Source organism: Pinus tabuliformis, chromosome 8 (genome assembly GCF_031772625.1).
Source record: "Pinus tabuliformis cultivar Carrire ecotype Pingquan chromosome 8, CPIR1, whole genome shotgun sequence".
Taxonomy (NCBI): Eukaryota; Viridiplantae; Streptophyta; class Pinopsida; order Pinales; family Pinaceae; genus Pinus; species Pinus tabuliformis.
In genome coordinates, this window is record NC_142294.1 from 1,528,559,980 (window position 1) to 1,528,576,424 (window position 16,445).

Here is a 16,445-nt window from a genome sequence, read left to right on the forward strand (position 1 = left end):
TCTCATAATTAAAGATGAGCTTTTCTAGATAAGGCCTTTAGGCACAGTGTTGGTTATGATAAAATATGTGTGAAAAACTATGGCTTATCAATCCGACTCTTCTTTTGAGAATGCTTCAAGATTGAGATTCCTTCTACCATGAATACATCCCTAGTTAAGAGGGATTGTTGAAAATCGTAACTAGGTTTGGTCTTCATTATAATGTAATTTTAATCATGAAATTGTATATTCTTTATAAAGAAAGGAAAAGGAAAAAAAATAAATTATATTATTTTTTGGAGTATGGTTTTCATACTCAAATTTGATTCAAAAGCATGTTCTTCATTTTTTTTAAGTCTTTTAGGTATTTCTAGGTCTATCTAGGATAAAGAATAATATTGGTCATGTGTCATAGTCCCATTTGGACTCATTGTAATGAAGGAAAATATTTATTTTTTTCAAGAAAAAGCCATGGATAAGCCCAAGACCAATTCGACCCAAGAAGTAGATCAAGTTGGCCTAAAGGTATGGAATTCGACCCTCAAGAAAGGCTATATAAAGGAGTGAAGCTCAACTCATTTGGGCACTCATCTCAAGCAAATTCGATCTGTAATAGAGAAGATGAAGAGGAGTAGTTGGAGGAAGAAGAAGAGGAGAAAAAGTTAAAAGTCTATCTCTTTCCTTGTCTCGCTAGTGTTTGTCCTTATTAGCATTGGTTGAGCCTGCTTGTGCTTCCTCCCATTCCTTTACATATGTTGTTGTGCTTTTCATATGTCAAGCTTTCAACCAGACATACAAAAAATTCTATGTTGCTAAGGTCCAATGCGTTATTCATTATTGAATGCACTTGAACTTCGGGGATTGGGGTTTTTGAAGCTTGCAATTGCAGGAGGCCAAAATTCCAAAGTAGTTGCACGAGGATGAAATTTCAGGGTTGAAAATTTGTTGTAGGGGCTAGAGTTGCAACATCAAGGAAGTAATATTGAAGTTATGAAGTTGTCTCAAAGGAGATATGGCTTGGGGATTGAAGGGTTTGTTGGCTTTGGTCTTTGGGTCTTGGAAGTCTCTTTTGTAAGCATATGCTAAAGAAGAAGAGAAGCATTTTCTAGTTTTTCCTCTTGGAGGGGTCTTGCCCTAGCTTGGAGCCTACATCTTGTGTACTATGTCTTTTTGTGATATTCATTGTTTTGGTATTTTCTTGATGGAAAAAACTAAAGAAGTAATAAAGAACCAACTAACATCACAAGTACTTATCATGATAAGAAAATAAGCTCTGATCTACAAGTATCCATATTTTCCAACACATATAAACCATCTTGATCAAAAAATAATTGAAAAACAGCAACAAATAACACAAACTTCATCAGCTGTCATCACCAAGAAACAATTACAAACCATAGAAAATATGTGTGACTTCCATTAAACAAATCTGTGTATATACGTTCTTCCCATGTATAAAAACTACGCACATATTTCAAAATACTGAATACCAAAATATATCTAGCAGATCATTTTGACTAACCAAGACAATCCTCAATACGTACATCAATCGAGTTCCAAACATATGTTAACCCAGATCAAACAACAATTAGAACATATGAAGTCAATAATTATATGAAACTATATTGAAGTAGATCCACATATGAACGAGGCATTACTGAAGCAAACTTGCATATATATCTTAAATTATTGAATCAAACCTTCACTGTAAACATAACATACTTTTTTCATATTTACTCTGAAAATCACATATCATTGCTAACACATTCAAATCATATCATCACTATAACCAAAGATATTGCATTGTTAGCTACTCAAACATAAACAGATCAAGCAAGTATATCCATTAGTCTTCAATACACTTTTAGATCTATCACATCTGCCTTTTCCTTGCTCCCTGATGCACACCTATTTTAGATCAAATCACACATGAATAATAAAATCAATTCTCCTCCTTCTCCTTATATAACTTTTTTCCTTGCCAATACCACAAGAAAATCTTTTGGTAATGTTGGTATTTTTCGATGGTATCAAATAGATGTTTTCATTGCAATGCTATGGGAAATTACCATGGTAATGGTTCCTGGTTTCCTATTTTCCATGGTTCGGATTTTGTATGTGATTTTTATTCATATAAAATGTGTATTTACGTGACTATTATTCACAAGGGTCGCATATACTTTTCAAACTTTATGTTTTCCATATTTTACCAAAATAATTTCTCATTTCTATGATACATGTACCAATATTCTTGTCATTTGCATTATAACCAAATTGACATCAAGGACAAATTTTTCAAGCAAGGTGCCATCAAGGATAACACATTAGCCATAATGCCAACAATCTCCCCCTTTTGTCTTAATGACAACCACTTTGACATTTAGAAACCATCTACAAACAATGCTTGGAAATCATCTGCAAACACCAAGTCTTCTCTCCCCCTTTGACATCATGGGAAAAAGGGATGAACGAGGCTAAATGAAGTACTTTCCTTTGTAGTGATCATCACTGCAAGTCAAATCTATTGATATGAGCTATTATGTATGCATGCTGACCATGCTCCCCCTGAGCATATGTTCGACCTTCTAAATATATGCAATAAAATTACACGACTTTATGACTCAAATACAGGGCTATTCATGACATCTTCTATAATCAATGAATCTATGATCAGTCACCCAACATAATGGGGTTATACATTTGCCCCAAATTTTAAATCAATCACCCAAAATAATGGGATTACATACATAGGCATGGATTGATCCCAATAACCCATAGATAACTAAATTTTACAATGAATACAACATGGGTCTTTTCATGAAATTTATAGCAAGAGACATACATGACATATATAACAAAATCATTAACAAAGAAGTATCTTTTGTAGCAAAACCATGATACTCATTAGCAACCACCTTGCTCCAAATATGCATCTACAATATCATCATATGACAACAACAACATAAATGACATAATAGCAGCATGAACATCCTCATCATCAAGAAGAAATCAAGGAGATAAGACAATGTAGAATCAGTCTCTTCAATATCAGCAACAATTAATATAGCATGCATATCTTCCTCATCGAGTGCATTGAGATTTAACAGTAATAATAAGGAATCATCCATAACTTCACCATATTCAACCCAAGCATCATTGATAACCCATGACATAGTGACATCAACACATATATTTTCAATAGTGAGTAATGAAATAAGACTGATGACAACAGTAATAACCATGAACTCATCATAGAAAACATCATGCAACAAGGAGTTCTCAAGAAACCATAATGCCAACAATGAACCATTAGAATCATAGAAGATGTTCCCCTTTAACCTATTCCAATTCGTCATCATCAATTATGATCTTATTATATCCTTCTCACCAATAACACATCAACAACAAATATAAAACTTTGCAACAATTAATTACTCGTCACGAACCGATACTCTTTCAAACGTTTCTAAACAACATAAGGGCACCATCAAAATATTGCAACAAACAAGTGTTAGACCAAAAATGCCAATAATGAACTGATGGAAGCATATGAGGAGCTCCCCCTGAATTTGTGCCACTCCTTTATCATCACCAAAAACAATACGCGATTGTCTAAGTGAAAAACCACATGCATACACGACTAGCATTCATAATAAACACACATAGAATGTAAACAATTGATTTTGCATGGTCACATCTCTTCCTGAAAATGTCATGTTTGTTCCTGGTCATAATCATTTCATCAGATGAAAAATTAGTAGCATAAATCATCATCGAAAGAATAACAATGAAATCATCATCATGGTACACATGCATATCTCCCACTGAGATCATACACCACTTATCTTATGGACTTGATAGTCATCATATGTTTTCCATGAGGCTATTAGAAGTATGCTTTAAGAGCAATGGATTGCATTAGGGCCAATCTTCCCTACGTCCCCGACTGCTGTTCATTCCTCCAAATATTTTTTCAATTTCTTATCATGTGTTCAATATTGTGATGTTTAAAAAATTTCATGTAGCCAGAGGCTTGTGTGCTTCCATTCCATCCTTTTGACTTGCAATTAGTGGCCTTATGCAAAAATGAGTTACAACTGAAACAATATCCATAAATCCATCTTTTATACCTTGGAACTGATATTGAAGGACTTGATATAATTTTATTTGATATTGAAGTTTTCATATTGGATGAGTGAATTAATTCAATCTTTTGTGGGTCCTTATGATCTTGTGGATTTGAAACCATGTGGTTGTATCTAATGCCTATCTTGCTTAGAGGAGAGCGTTTTTCATTAATAATATTCTCTAATGATTCATATGCCTTTACCCATTTATTTTTTTTCTGATAATCTTCCCTTAGAGTCATAATTTATGTTTCTAACTTTTCACAATGCCTTTCCTTTTCTTGAAGTTGTTTTTCTAAGTCTTATGTTTTTCTATTGGCCGCTTCTAATTGAGAATTTAGCAAGTTCATTTCTTTGACAATACCACTTTCTTTTGTTTCCAGTTCTTTGTTTGCATTCCTAAGTCTATCAATTTCTTTCAATGCTTTCATTAAATCATATTCTTCACAACTATTTGATTCACTAGTTGATTGATCTTCAAGAGCCACAAGTATTTTGTAACTAGTGCTAGAATTTGAATCTGAATCTTCCTCATCATCAAATGTGTTTTGACTATGTTCATTAGAATAAAAAAATTTCTTGGCAGAAAACTCCTTTTTAACATTTTTCTTGTCAACATCCTTTCCCTTTTTTTCCTTATCATGATTTAATTTATATGGACATTTGGATGCATAGTGACCTACTCTTCCACAAACAACACACTTAAATGGAATTTTACCTTTGAATTTACCAGTTCCCACTTGCAACTTTTTCACAAAATTCGCTTCTTCCTCATCTGAAATGTAGCTTGTATATTTAGGTTCTTCCTTTTCTTTTCCTTTGTATGTGGCTTTCAATGCAAATTCTCAAATCTTTGATATATTCCCTGTTTTTCTCATCTTGTAAGCAATCAAAGTCCCATGAAGTTGTTCTCGAGTAAGACTTTGCAAATCATGCATTTCTTCAATCACAGATACTTTGGCATTGAAATTTGGGGTTAGTGATCTCAAAATATTTTCAATAATAGAAGAATCCTCTATCTTGTCCCCAAGCCCTTTCATAGTGTTAGTAATTTCGTCTACTCTAAGGAAAAATCTTGCAATGCTTTCATCATCATGCATTCTAAGGGACTCATATTGAATTCTATATGATTGGAGTTTGACACTCTTTACCTTAGTATCACCTTCATAACTCTGAACAAGCTTATCCCATATTTCCTTTTCGGTGTCCAGCTACATGAATTTCACGAACTCAAATTCTACTAATCCTCCGAAGATAACATTACTGACTTTGTTTTGTTCTCATACTGCTTCTTTCCTGCATTATCTATGGGAATGGAGGTTGGGTATTGATATACAACTGCCCATACATTAGATCCTAATGATTACAAATATGCTCTCATTTAGACCTTACAAAACATAGAGTTAGTACCATTAAACAAAGGTGGCTTGGTAGAGAAAATTTCGTCTTAGCTACTCATCTTGCTAGATTTCCCTCCAAGCAATCAATATTTTTTTGAAGGACTTGCTTTGATACTAGTTGTTAGGAAAAATATTGAGAGAGGGGTGGTGAATAAATATTTTTATTTCACTTTATCTTCAAATTTAAATTCATACTCCTATATGCTACTATAATTCATACAACCCACGTGTGTACGCTCTTTTCACTAATGAGATCCACGTATATCCAAATTACCAATTTTTCATAATTTCCATTAGATGTTTAACTTTAACCAGTGCATCATTATTTCATTAGCCATTCATTGTTTATTAGCCATGAGAACTAAGAGAAAAATAAACCATCACAAATAATCAACACATAAACACATAAGGACATCAGGATTTTAAGTGGAAACCCAATGTGGGAGAAAACCACAGTTGATGTCATCTCTGTCTTCTTCTTTTATTATAAAGAAAATCTTCATACAAATTTTGTACTGGCGCAAACTCTTACCAACACACAGGCTCCTACTTGCAGGAGACTACAACCTCCACTCATTCTCCAACATCTACTGGAAGGGAACTACAACCCCCTAATCTTGTTTACTGACTCCTACCGAAAGGAAGCACCTACCCCCTCACTAAAGGATACAAACCTCAACACCTTGGGGACAACGTTTCAAAATATTTCATACTGGATGTACTTGTGAATCAACCATCAAAAATCATGTAAGCCACCTTTCATCAAATTTTCAAACTAGACCCACACCCAACAATATGCTCAATACCAATTAACCATACTGAATACTTGTTCAAATCAACCAAGATACCAATCAACCAATCACTGATACTAATCAACCAATCATGCCAATACCCACACTATCATCAACACATAATTAATATGCAGTCATTAGAAACCTTGATCAAATTCACCTCAGAATATATATGCGACTGTTCTGAATCATATTCGAGTATGTACATGCTTCATGTGCATAAAAACTACGTACGTGTCTAAAATTATTGAATATTTAACACTAGTAATATGTATCACTGTACCACTAAATGAACCACTCGATCATTGATTACAAGTACTAAATCAATCACAGAGCACTGAATCATTGATTACAAGTACTAAATCAATCACAGAGCACTGAATCATTGATTACAAGTACTAAATCAATCACAGAGCACTGAATCAATCACAGATCTGAACTGAATATAAATACCAAACCATACTCAGTCACACTTCTGAAGCATTATCACTAATCACTTCACCAAGCCACAACCAATTCAGTCCAATCAACACTGTCACATATCAACCATTCTGATCAAGACATCATTGACATACAACAACACATAATAAAGACTTCATCAACTGTCATCTCCAAGCAAAAATTACAAACCCTAGAACATATACGTGACTTCCATTAAACATATATACGTATATACATGCTTCCCATGTATAAAACCTGTGTACATATTTTAAAATACTAAATATGAAAATATTTCGAGTAGATCATTCTATAACCAAGAAAATCCCAAATACTTACATCAATCGACATCCAAACATCTGTTAACAATCCAGATCAAGCAATAATCAAAACATATTAACTCAGTAAGTATACATGACTATGTTGAAGAAGATCTATGTATGTACGTGATATTACTGACGCAAACTTGCGTACAAATCTTAAATTAAAGAATCAAACCTTCACTGCAAACATAACATACTTTCTGCATATTTTTCTGTCAAAATCACATATCACTGCTAACACATTAAGACCATATCATTAATATAACCACAAATATTGCATTGTTAGCTACTTAAACATAAAAAAATCAAGAAAGGATATCATTAGTATTTAATACACTTTTAGATCTATCAGATCTGAGCCTTCTCCTTACTCCCTGGTGGACATCTATTTCATATTAGATCACAGATGAATAATCTGTTTCGTCGCACACTTAGCTCCTTGATCTCCTTCTCCTTATAGAGTTTTTTTCCTTGCCAATACCACAGGAAAATCCTTTGGTAATGTTGTTGGTATTTATTGATGGGATCAAATAGATGTTGTCATCACAACGCTATGGGAAATTACCATGGTAATGGCTCTTGGTTTCCTGTTTTCCATGGTTCAAATTTTGTACTCAACTTTTGTTCCCAGAAACTACATATATACATGACCATTCTTCATAAGGGTCACGTATACTTTTCAAACTTCATATTTTCCATATTTTTCTAGGACACTTTCTCATTTCTGCAATACATGTACCAATATTCCTGTCATCTGCATTATAACCAAATTGATCAAGGACAAATTTGTCAAGCAACTTGCCATCGAGGAAAACACATTAGCCATATTTCCAACATTTTTGAAGAGTGGTTTGATAGAGAGAGTGTTGCTTACCCTACATGTGGATTATCAATGATGCATCAAAGGATTAAGAGTTGGAACACTTGACAGGAACAAAGGAAAAGCTCATGAACTAGGAATCCTCACTAGGTTGACAAGTGGACAACTGGTGGAGTACCAAAGCTAAAGGTTGAGTGAATATATGACTAGTGTTACTTTTACGTCAAAGAACTTAGTGATGGAACAAGAAAAATAATAAATGACACAAGTTCATAGAAGCACCTCATAACACATTATAAATGATACATTAATAGTCTATTGGTAAATTAAATAAATTTAAAAAATTGTAAATGAAAGTGGTACCCACAATATGGTTGAATTTACGTAATTTTCTTGGGTCTATTGAGGCTTCAATGATTTTTTTAGCATGATAAGTAATTTGATTAATCCCAAATTGATATTTTGTAAAGGGATTCTTTCTTAATGTTAAGCACAAGTTTAATGATGGGAAACATTGTGTTGGGTCTTGGAATTGGCATATTTTTCACCATCATTTCCTTACCTTTTGACCACGTTTACCTTTACAATCACATTCGTTACTCCAGTGATTACCTTTCTTACGTTTACCTTTACAATCACATTCGTTACTCCAGTGATTACCTTTTTTACCAATGCACATTATACTTTCTTGTCACCTTAACTTATGCAATTTTTCTTGTATATTGAAAGAGGTTAATTGTTTTTGCGGATGAAATGACAAGAAGGATGTTTAAGGATAACTCAGCTTGTTGGGATGATGCTACTCTTTTTTTATCAGGTGATGCAACGTGATTCTCCAAGATTTTGCAACGCTGGCACACCAGGCTAGACCCTACTGTTATTACAATGGCACTACTACGTTTTATGCTAGTAAATACTTTGTTTCACTTGATTCCATTTTCAAGAGTCAATATGGGTGCTTCTACTCATCTAGGTCAACCAAGACTTTTGTGACAACAAGGATTGGGCCACTTTTTGACAATTCAACCAACTTGGCTATGATAGTTATGATTCCTCATTTTAGTCTCTCACTAAAATGAAGTTGTTGTTACAATATCTCTTTTATTTTTTATAAACTGTTGTAATTCGTTAAACAAGAATCTGAGTTTGGAAAACCTGAGAATCGAAAGATTCTCATAGTTGATTTTAACATCAAGATTAAACAGCATGTAAATATATAAAGGTAGAATCCCTTTAACATCGAGATTAGATAGGATGTAAATATATAAAGGTGGAATCCCTCTGCCTCATGCAGCGGTGTCACCATCATATTTTGAGAACTATGCATCCTGTAACTTTCAAAAATTAATGTAATCTTTTATGGGTTCATGGATTAATTGTGGTTTTCTATGTTAGCTTGTGAGTTGTAAATCACCAGCTTTTTACCGAGGAAGAGTCATCCTTTTTAAGAGGGATTGTTTCATTATATAGGTAGAGTAGCAATTATATGTTCACTTCCATATTATGTGTAGTCTTGTTATGATTTTAGTTATCAATGTTACAGACTCTTATTGATACATTGCAATTATTGATTATTAGACTAGCTTGTAGAATATATGATATAGATTGCTCACGTGACAACCTAATTACTAGATCGATCCATCATAGTAGTGTGTTGCTAGTGTTCAATTGCTTCTATAGTTTTTTTAGTTGTTGTTGAAACAGTGTTAGATCTATTGTTGATATCTCTATTATAGTGTGTTACACAAATAATGGTTTGATTGATTGTGATTGTCTTGTTGGTTGTGTGATGGTGATTGTATGATTTATGCAATTTATTTTTGGGAGTGCTATTTCTTTTTCTTGCAAGAGTGATTTAGAATAATTGAGTCATATTTTATTTTGCAAAGGTGATTTCATTTCCAGTATTGTGTGTAGAGTGATTAATTGTTTAAGGGTTTGGGAGGGATGCCTTTGGATTACAAGAGCTACAATGACCTTTGCTTGAGTGCGCTAGGGATGCCTTTGGATTACAAGAGTTATAATGACCTTTTCTTTGATTGAGTGTCGTGATCTTATAGAATTATTTTGGTAGTGATCAATGATACTTATTAGTTGCTACCTACATATATTGTGCGAAACAACCTTGAAATAAATAGACCTGGCCTGGTTGAAAATTTGTGTGTGCAATTAATCTATTTTATTAGAAGACAAATAATTTATCCAACATTTTGGCACTGTTTCCGGGGAGGTTATTGATGGTGCATAAATATAACTAGCATTGTTTCTTTTCTTAGATGCATTGTTGAATAAAGAGTGCATTATAAGTATTCTTGGCTCTAAGGTGGCAGACTAGTAATACAAGAGGTAAGAACCTATTCATCACTTCAACAAACTAAAACATGATGGACCTTATAAAGAGATAGGACACAAAGCTTACAAGAGTAGAGAAAAATAAAAACATGATGCCTCCAAAATTACTAACTGCGCAGGAAAAAAATATGTGGAGGAAGGAAATATCAATATCTAGAACAAGTAACATTTATTCATGAACTAATATCAGAAGTGAAGGAAAAATCATCTGCCCCAAGAACAAATTCTCAGAAAACAAAATCCCATAAATTATTTAGTGCTAAAACTATTCTTCGGAAGATGGAATATCAAGGGTCATCTATATTGGGAGCAAATATTTGGGAGGTAGAATATCATGAACCTTCTACCTCATAAGCAAGTTAAAGAATTTTTGTCATCTGTGAGGAAAAATATTAGGTCATGTTGGAAGTACACATGATACAGGTGCATCTAACCTAGGTCAAATCTTTACAAAAGGAGTTAGTTCTCAAAGTTAGGATTTAATTAATTAATGCATTTTTCTATAGTTTTATGAAAAAATGACAATTCTTGTAAATACGACAAGATTCCAAAGTATTTTGGAACCTTTGAGAGATTTAAGAGATAGTTTGCTATTATCTAGGGATAAGAGATTATATGAGAAATTTTAAGGATCAAGAAAGATGATCAAGAAAGATAAATTAGGTGAGGCATGATATATGTAGAGGCTTAGATTATCTTGTAATTATTCTGTTTTATTAATTAATTATTTGATCTGCATATGTATTGTTGGAATTTTAAAAATTATACGTGTGTGAATTATTAAGTGCACCACCTATGGTTAGACCTGCATCAAATTTTTGGTATTCGAGTCATTTGATATTTTTTTAAGCATGGAGTGAGTTGTGCACGCTGAGTTCGTGTTGCAAAACACCTGCAAGTTGAAGGACATGTATGCGTGGATTTTTTTGGTGCTGCGAGAATTATGAGTTCCTTAAAATTCATGATGCTTACATTACACTGTCTGATCCAGAAACTAGAGCAAATTATGACGAGCGATTCAGGTTGCAATCCCTGTAAACCAGGAGAATAAATAGGCAGGAGAATAAATAACAAATTCCCAGAATTTCTTCTTCCTATCGAAGTTCTAACAACGATTGTCATCTTGAGCATGGATTTTGTACTTCTCGGAGAGATTGGGAGACTGAACGTTGTTGATAATTGCAATGCCGCCGAGATAGTTGTCAGATGAGTCATGAAAAATATTTTTGTAAAACAAATATTTTTATTAATGCGTAAATCTAACCTGGAGCTGTGCAGAACCACGTAAGATCCTGTTGTGGAAATAGAGCGGTAGTAAATTTGGTAGCCAACAATAATGTGCTACTTTTAGATCTGTGTGAAGAACCATGGAGTCAAACCCTGGGTATTAATGGCAGCATGCCCAGTTGATGTGCTAAAATATCATGAATCTGGAATTGAATTTATAGACTTTTGTTTTGGTTATACTTGGGTTAGTGTGATATGGTGGAGCTCACTAGAGAATGGGGAAGATAACCGCATGGATGAGAAGTCTACACCTAGGAGTGAACTAAAAGAATTGATGCTACAATCGTTTTGAGCTAAAAATTAGATTTTGCATAAAAGCTTGAATGCCAAGGTTGTGTATGAATGGATAAATTTTTGATCTGAATGCAATCATAATTTTACTGCGGGCAATCATTGGAGAATGCGCCCAACTTCAAGGTTTCAAAGATGTAATTTTACAACATAATTTCCCATATTATTTTTTCTATTATTTTCCACTCTTCAAAATAACTTATGTTGAAGAGGGAATGAGTGGTAAAAGTAAAAAAGTAAAGGTGTTGTATTAAATGTGAAAGTAAATAGTAAAAGTATAAGTTAAAGTAAATGGTAAACTTAAATTGATGTTGTAAAACATGGTGATTTGAGGATAAGTGGTTAAGGAATGAGAAAATCATATGGTTGAATGATAAATAGTAAGTTGTTTATTGACAGATTGTAATGATGATAATGTATGAAATGGTATACGTACATGGTTTATAAAAAAATGGTGAACAAGTTCATGAGAATTATTATTATAGTAATTCCTGGTGAACAAGTTCATGAGAATTATTATTATAGTAATTCCTTTGTCGACAGAGAAAGAGAAAAAGTGCTTAGAAAGATAATAAGTGCTCTTTATCATTTATTATATATTTAAGTTAAGCATAATAGTATATTTAGTGATATGTGCTGTTGTATGGAGAAATTAAATATTTGAATTAAGTGTGTTCATACTTTATAAGTTTGTCATGATGAAGCTTGCGTGGTGATGAGTGTGAATTCAAGTGAGTGTAGTGAAGTAAATATGTTTATCTTGTATTTGATCCAAAGTCAAAGTTTATTAAATGCAATGGGTGCATGATCGGTAGATCCCAACACACAAAGTTTGGTCAATATATTGTGAAGACAATTTGAAGAGATATTGTAGTTGTTGCAACAAAGGAAGCAGAGGAGCAAGGAGTGTTCAGAAAGAAAGTTCAAGCGAAGTGAACCCTTGACCAAGTTAGAGGAAGTAACTTGGTAAAGTGCTAGTTCGATTGCACTGAACAAGGTGAAGTTGTGAAAGAAGGAAATGGAGATGACCATGGAAAGTCATTTGTAAGATCCAGAGAAAAGTTACAGAGATGTCATAGCAATTGGTGTTAGTGATGAAGAAATTGAGAAGGAGATCGATGAATTAACGACATGACGATGGAGCTACTACAAAATCAGAGACATGGATGGGTAATAAAGAGGACAGTTAAATGGCCAATCAAGTGGTTAAGAAAAAAACATAAGCTAAGGGAAGCAGAGAAACTCCAGACGAATGTATACATTTATGAACCTGAGCAAGGACCATTGCTTGAATAGAACGATGATGATGTGAACACAGGTTCGATTCCCATAGATGGCACCACCAATTGTTCAAAATATCCACGTATGATAACTAAATCATTGATGGAAGATAAAATCTATGCTGGTTTTAAATCTAACAATTGGTGTGTGAATGTAGGATATGTTGCTAATATTGACTTTGTATGTAGTAATAATGAAAAAAAAATAGATAAAGAAATGAAGCCCAAGGATGCTAAAGATGGAAAAATAATAGAAATTGTTGATGAAATGAAAAATGATCATCAAATAAATGGATCAAATGTCAACATGAAAAATATTGCTACAGAACTAAAGTTCCTAGAAGAATGGTTGGAAAATCCGAATCCAGCGTGTTACGTAAAGGACATTATGGTGGATTACAACAGACCTTCAAATCAACAAATTTGGTGCAGCAGGAGCGTAGATATGGACAACAAAGTTCAACAAAGACATAGTAACACACACCAGCTGGAAGACAAGTTAGATATCAAAATTAAAGAGATAAAGAAGTTGATGTTGGAAGAATCTCAAAAGATGTTCATTGAACAAAGAAAAAACAATGATGACAATAGATTACTAATAACTGAGCAAGTATACATCAACAAAGAGGGAGGACAACTACAACATAAAGTTTGGAAACCTGGAAAACAGAAAATGACAAACACAGAACATCAACAACATGATAAAGCAACTGATTTACTGCAAATGAAAGTTTGGGATCCAGGAGGAGTTTTATCATCTTATGAAGACTGGTGTTTACTAGGGAGTTTGATGCAGGTGCATCTAACCTAGCTCAAATATTTACTAGAGGAGTTAGTTCTCAAAGTTAGGATTTAATTAATTAATGTATTTTTCTATAGTTTTAGGAGAAAATGATAATTCTTGTAAATAGGAGAAGATTCAAGAGTATTTTGGAAGGTTTGAGAGATTTAAGGGATATTTGGCTCTTATCTAGGGATAAGGGATTAGATGAGAGATTTTAGGGATCAAGAGAGATATTTTGGGAGTTAGTTTAGGGATCTAGAACCTACCTTGGGTTCTAATCCATATGTTGATCTAAGTGGATGTTGGTGGCCACCCACCTATCCTACATGGACCCCCACAATTGTCTCTTTCAGTTTTTCAGTTTCCATAATTGTAGCACAATTTAATATGTTTAGCATATTTTTAGGTCCTGAACTTTCGGAGCCATTTTGAGGCCCTAAACGACGTTTTTTGCGAAATATGGGAGAAACATGGGTCCGTGGACCGATGTTGCTTTTCCCAAAATTGTAGTGCTCGGATAGATCTTTCTAATGAGCTATTGTAGGCGTTAAACGAAGATCGGGTGCCAAAGTTACGACCCCGGGAAGTTGATGTACCAACTTACCCAAAACGGGGCCCACAATTTGGCGTTTCATCTTCTAGGGTTAGGTTTTGGGATGTTAAGGGTTTTCCATTGTTTCTCAACAATAAATAGGCCTTCGAGCCTCATTGTAACATAGTTCAGAGGCATGTAGACGCCACATCTCTTCTTAGAGATAAGCTACCATCGCCCTAGCTGGTTTATTTCCATTTCTGTTTGTAAGCATATTTCAGTATTTTACGGTAATGAAATGAAGTATTATTTCCACTGCATCTATATGTTTATGGTTATTTCTGTGATTTGTTGCGTTCCTGTTTAAATCTGGATCAGTGGTATTAGAGCGATCTATTTTTTTCTCTGTTTTTCTTTGCATGTCCCCAACGAGGTCGAGATATAAGGAGTTAGGGTTTGAATTGGTCGAACCTTTGTAAGACCAGCCTTGCAAATGCCGACGACCTCCCATGGCGGATGAAAAGAAAGATGAGGGGGCAGGAGATCCTATCAAAATCTTGTTCGAAGAAGCCCTCAAGCAACAAAGGAATGCGATGATGGATGACTTTGCCTAGATCCTTCAGCAGCTACCGAGAGGCGACGCATCGGCTTCTAGCAGCTACTCTGGAAACGCCACGCCCTTTAAGGTACAAGTTAATTTTGAAATCCCCATATTCGAGGGTCAGATAGACGCATATGCCGTAGATAAATGGTTAAATCTGCTAGAGGGTTATTTTTCTGTTCATGAATTTTTGAGTCGGGAAAAGATTGTTTTCGCTCTTCTCGAAGTAGCCCCCCACATCAAGGATTGGTGGGTAACCTACTGTGAGCATAAGGATGAAAGTACAGACTCATTGTTCTCAGCTGCACCTACTTGGAATTCCTTTCGGTATGCCATCAAGGAGCAGTACTACCCTGTCAAAAGCTATGAGGACAAATACATAAAGTGGACCACGCTGTGGCAGGGACGAGACCAAGATGTGCTGGAGTTCACAAACATTTTTCATACCCTTCGCACACAGTTGGGTATCAAAGATTCTGAGCTACATCTGGTACTCAAATACCGCGACTGCCTACATAGATACATCCAGGAAGAGATGGAGTTCCTGAACATCTCCTACTCGGCACAACGTATCGATACACTGTCAAAATCGAGCAAAAATTCAAACAGAAGAAGAGAGACTTTGGATCGGCGAATTCAAAGACTAAAGGACAAAGCCAAGGCAGGGTGACCCAAGACAACCCGTCGAAGTCACAAGAAAAGAACAACACCACAAAGTCGAAGAAGGACACAAGAAAGTGGTGTGAGTTCCATAAGAGCCCCACTCACAACACAAGTGAGTGTCGGACCAAGCAGTCATTGGTGGCCGAGTTGAAGGCTTCAGAATCAGATGCTTGTTTCGACCCCGAGTCAGAACCCGACAAGGGGAATGGCAAAGGGAAGCAGATCATTGATGCGGAGCTCAGCGTCATTGTTGCCACCGCCGAGATCCAGAAGAATGAGCTCGAAGATCCAGAGGAGGGGGAGAATATTTTCCACTCACAGATGTGGGTGAAGGGTTCGCCGCTGTAATTCATTGTCGACAGTGGCAACCAAAAGAACCTCATTTTAGCAGAGGCCATGAAGCGGATGGGCCTACCGACAACACCACACCCGTAGCCGTACAACATCGGTTGGCTTCATGAAGGACGAGATATCCGAGTCCAACAGCAATGTCGCTTTCCCTACAGCATCGAGGCCTTCACAGATGAGGTATTGTGTGATGTTACACCTCTGGATGTTTGTGATGTTTTATTAGACCGACCATACTTGTGGAGGCGACATATTGTGTATGAGTCAAGGCTTCATGTTGTCATTATTTCTTTGTGTAATTCATTATACAGGATACCAGAGGTAGCCCCACTTACTACCACCTCTTTGATCACTACTAAGAAATGTAACAAGTTCATCTCCCAGACTAGGAAATTCATTTTCTGTCTGGTTTGCTCCCAAAGTAAGGGA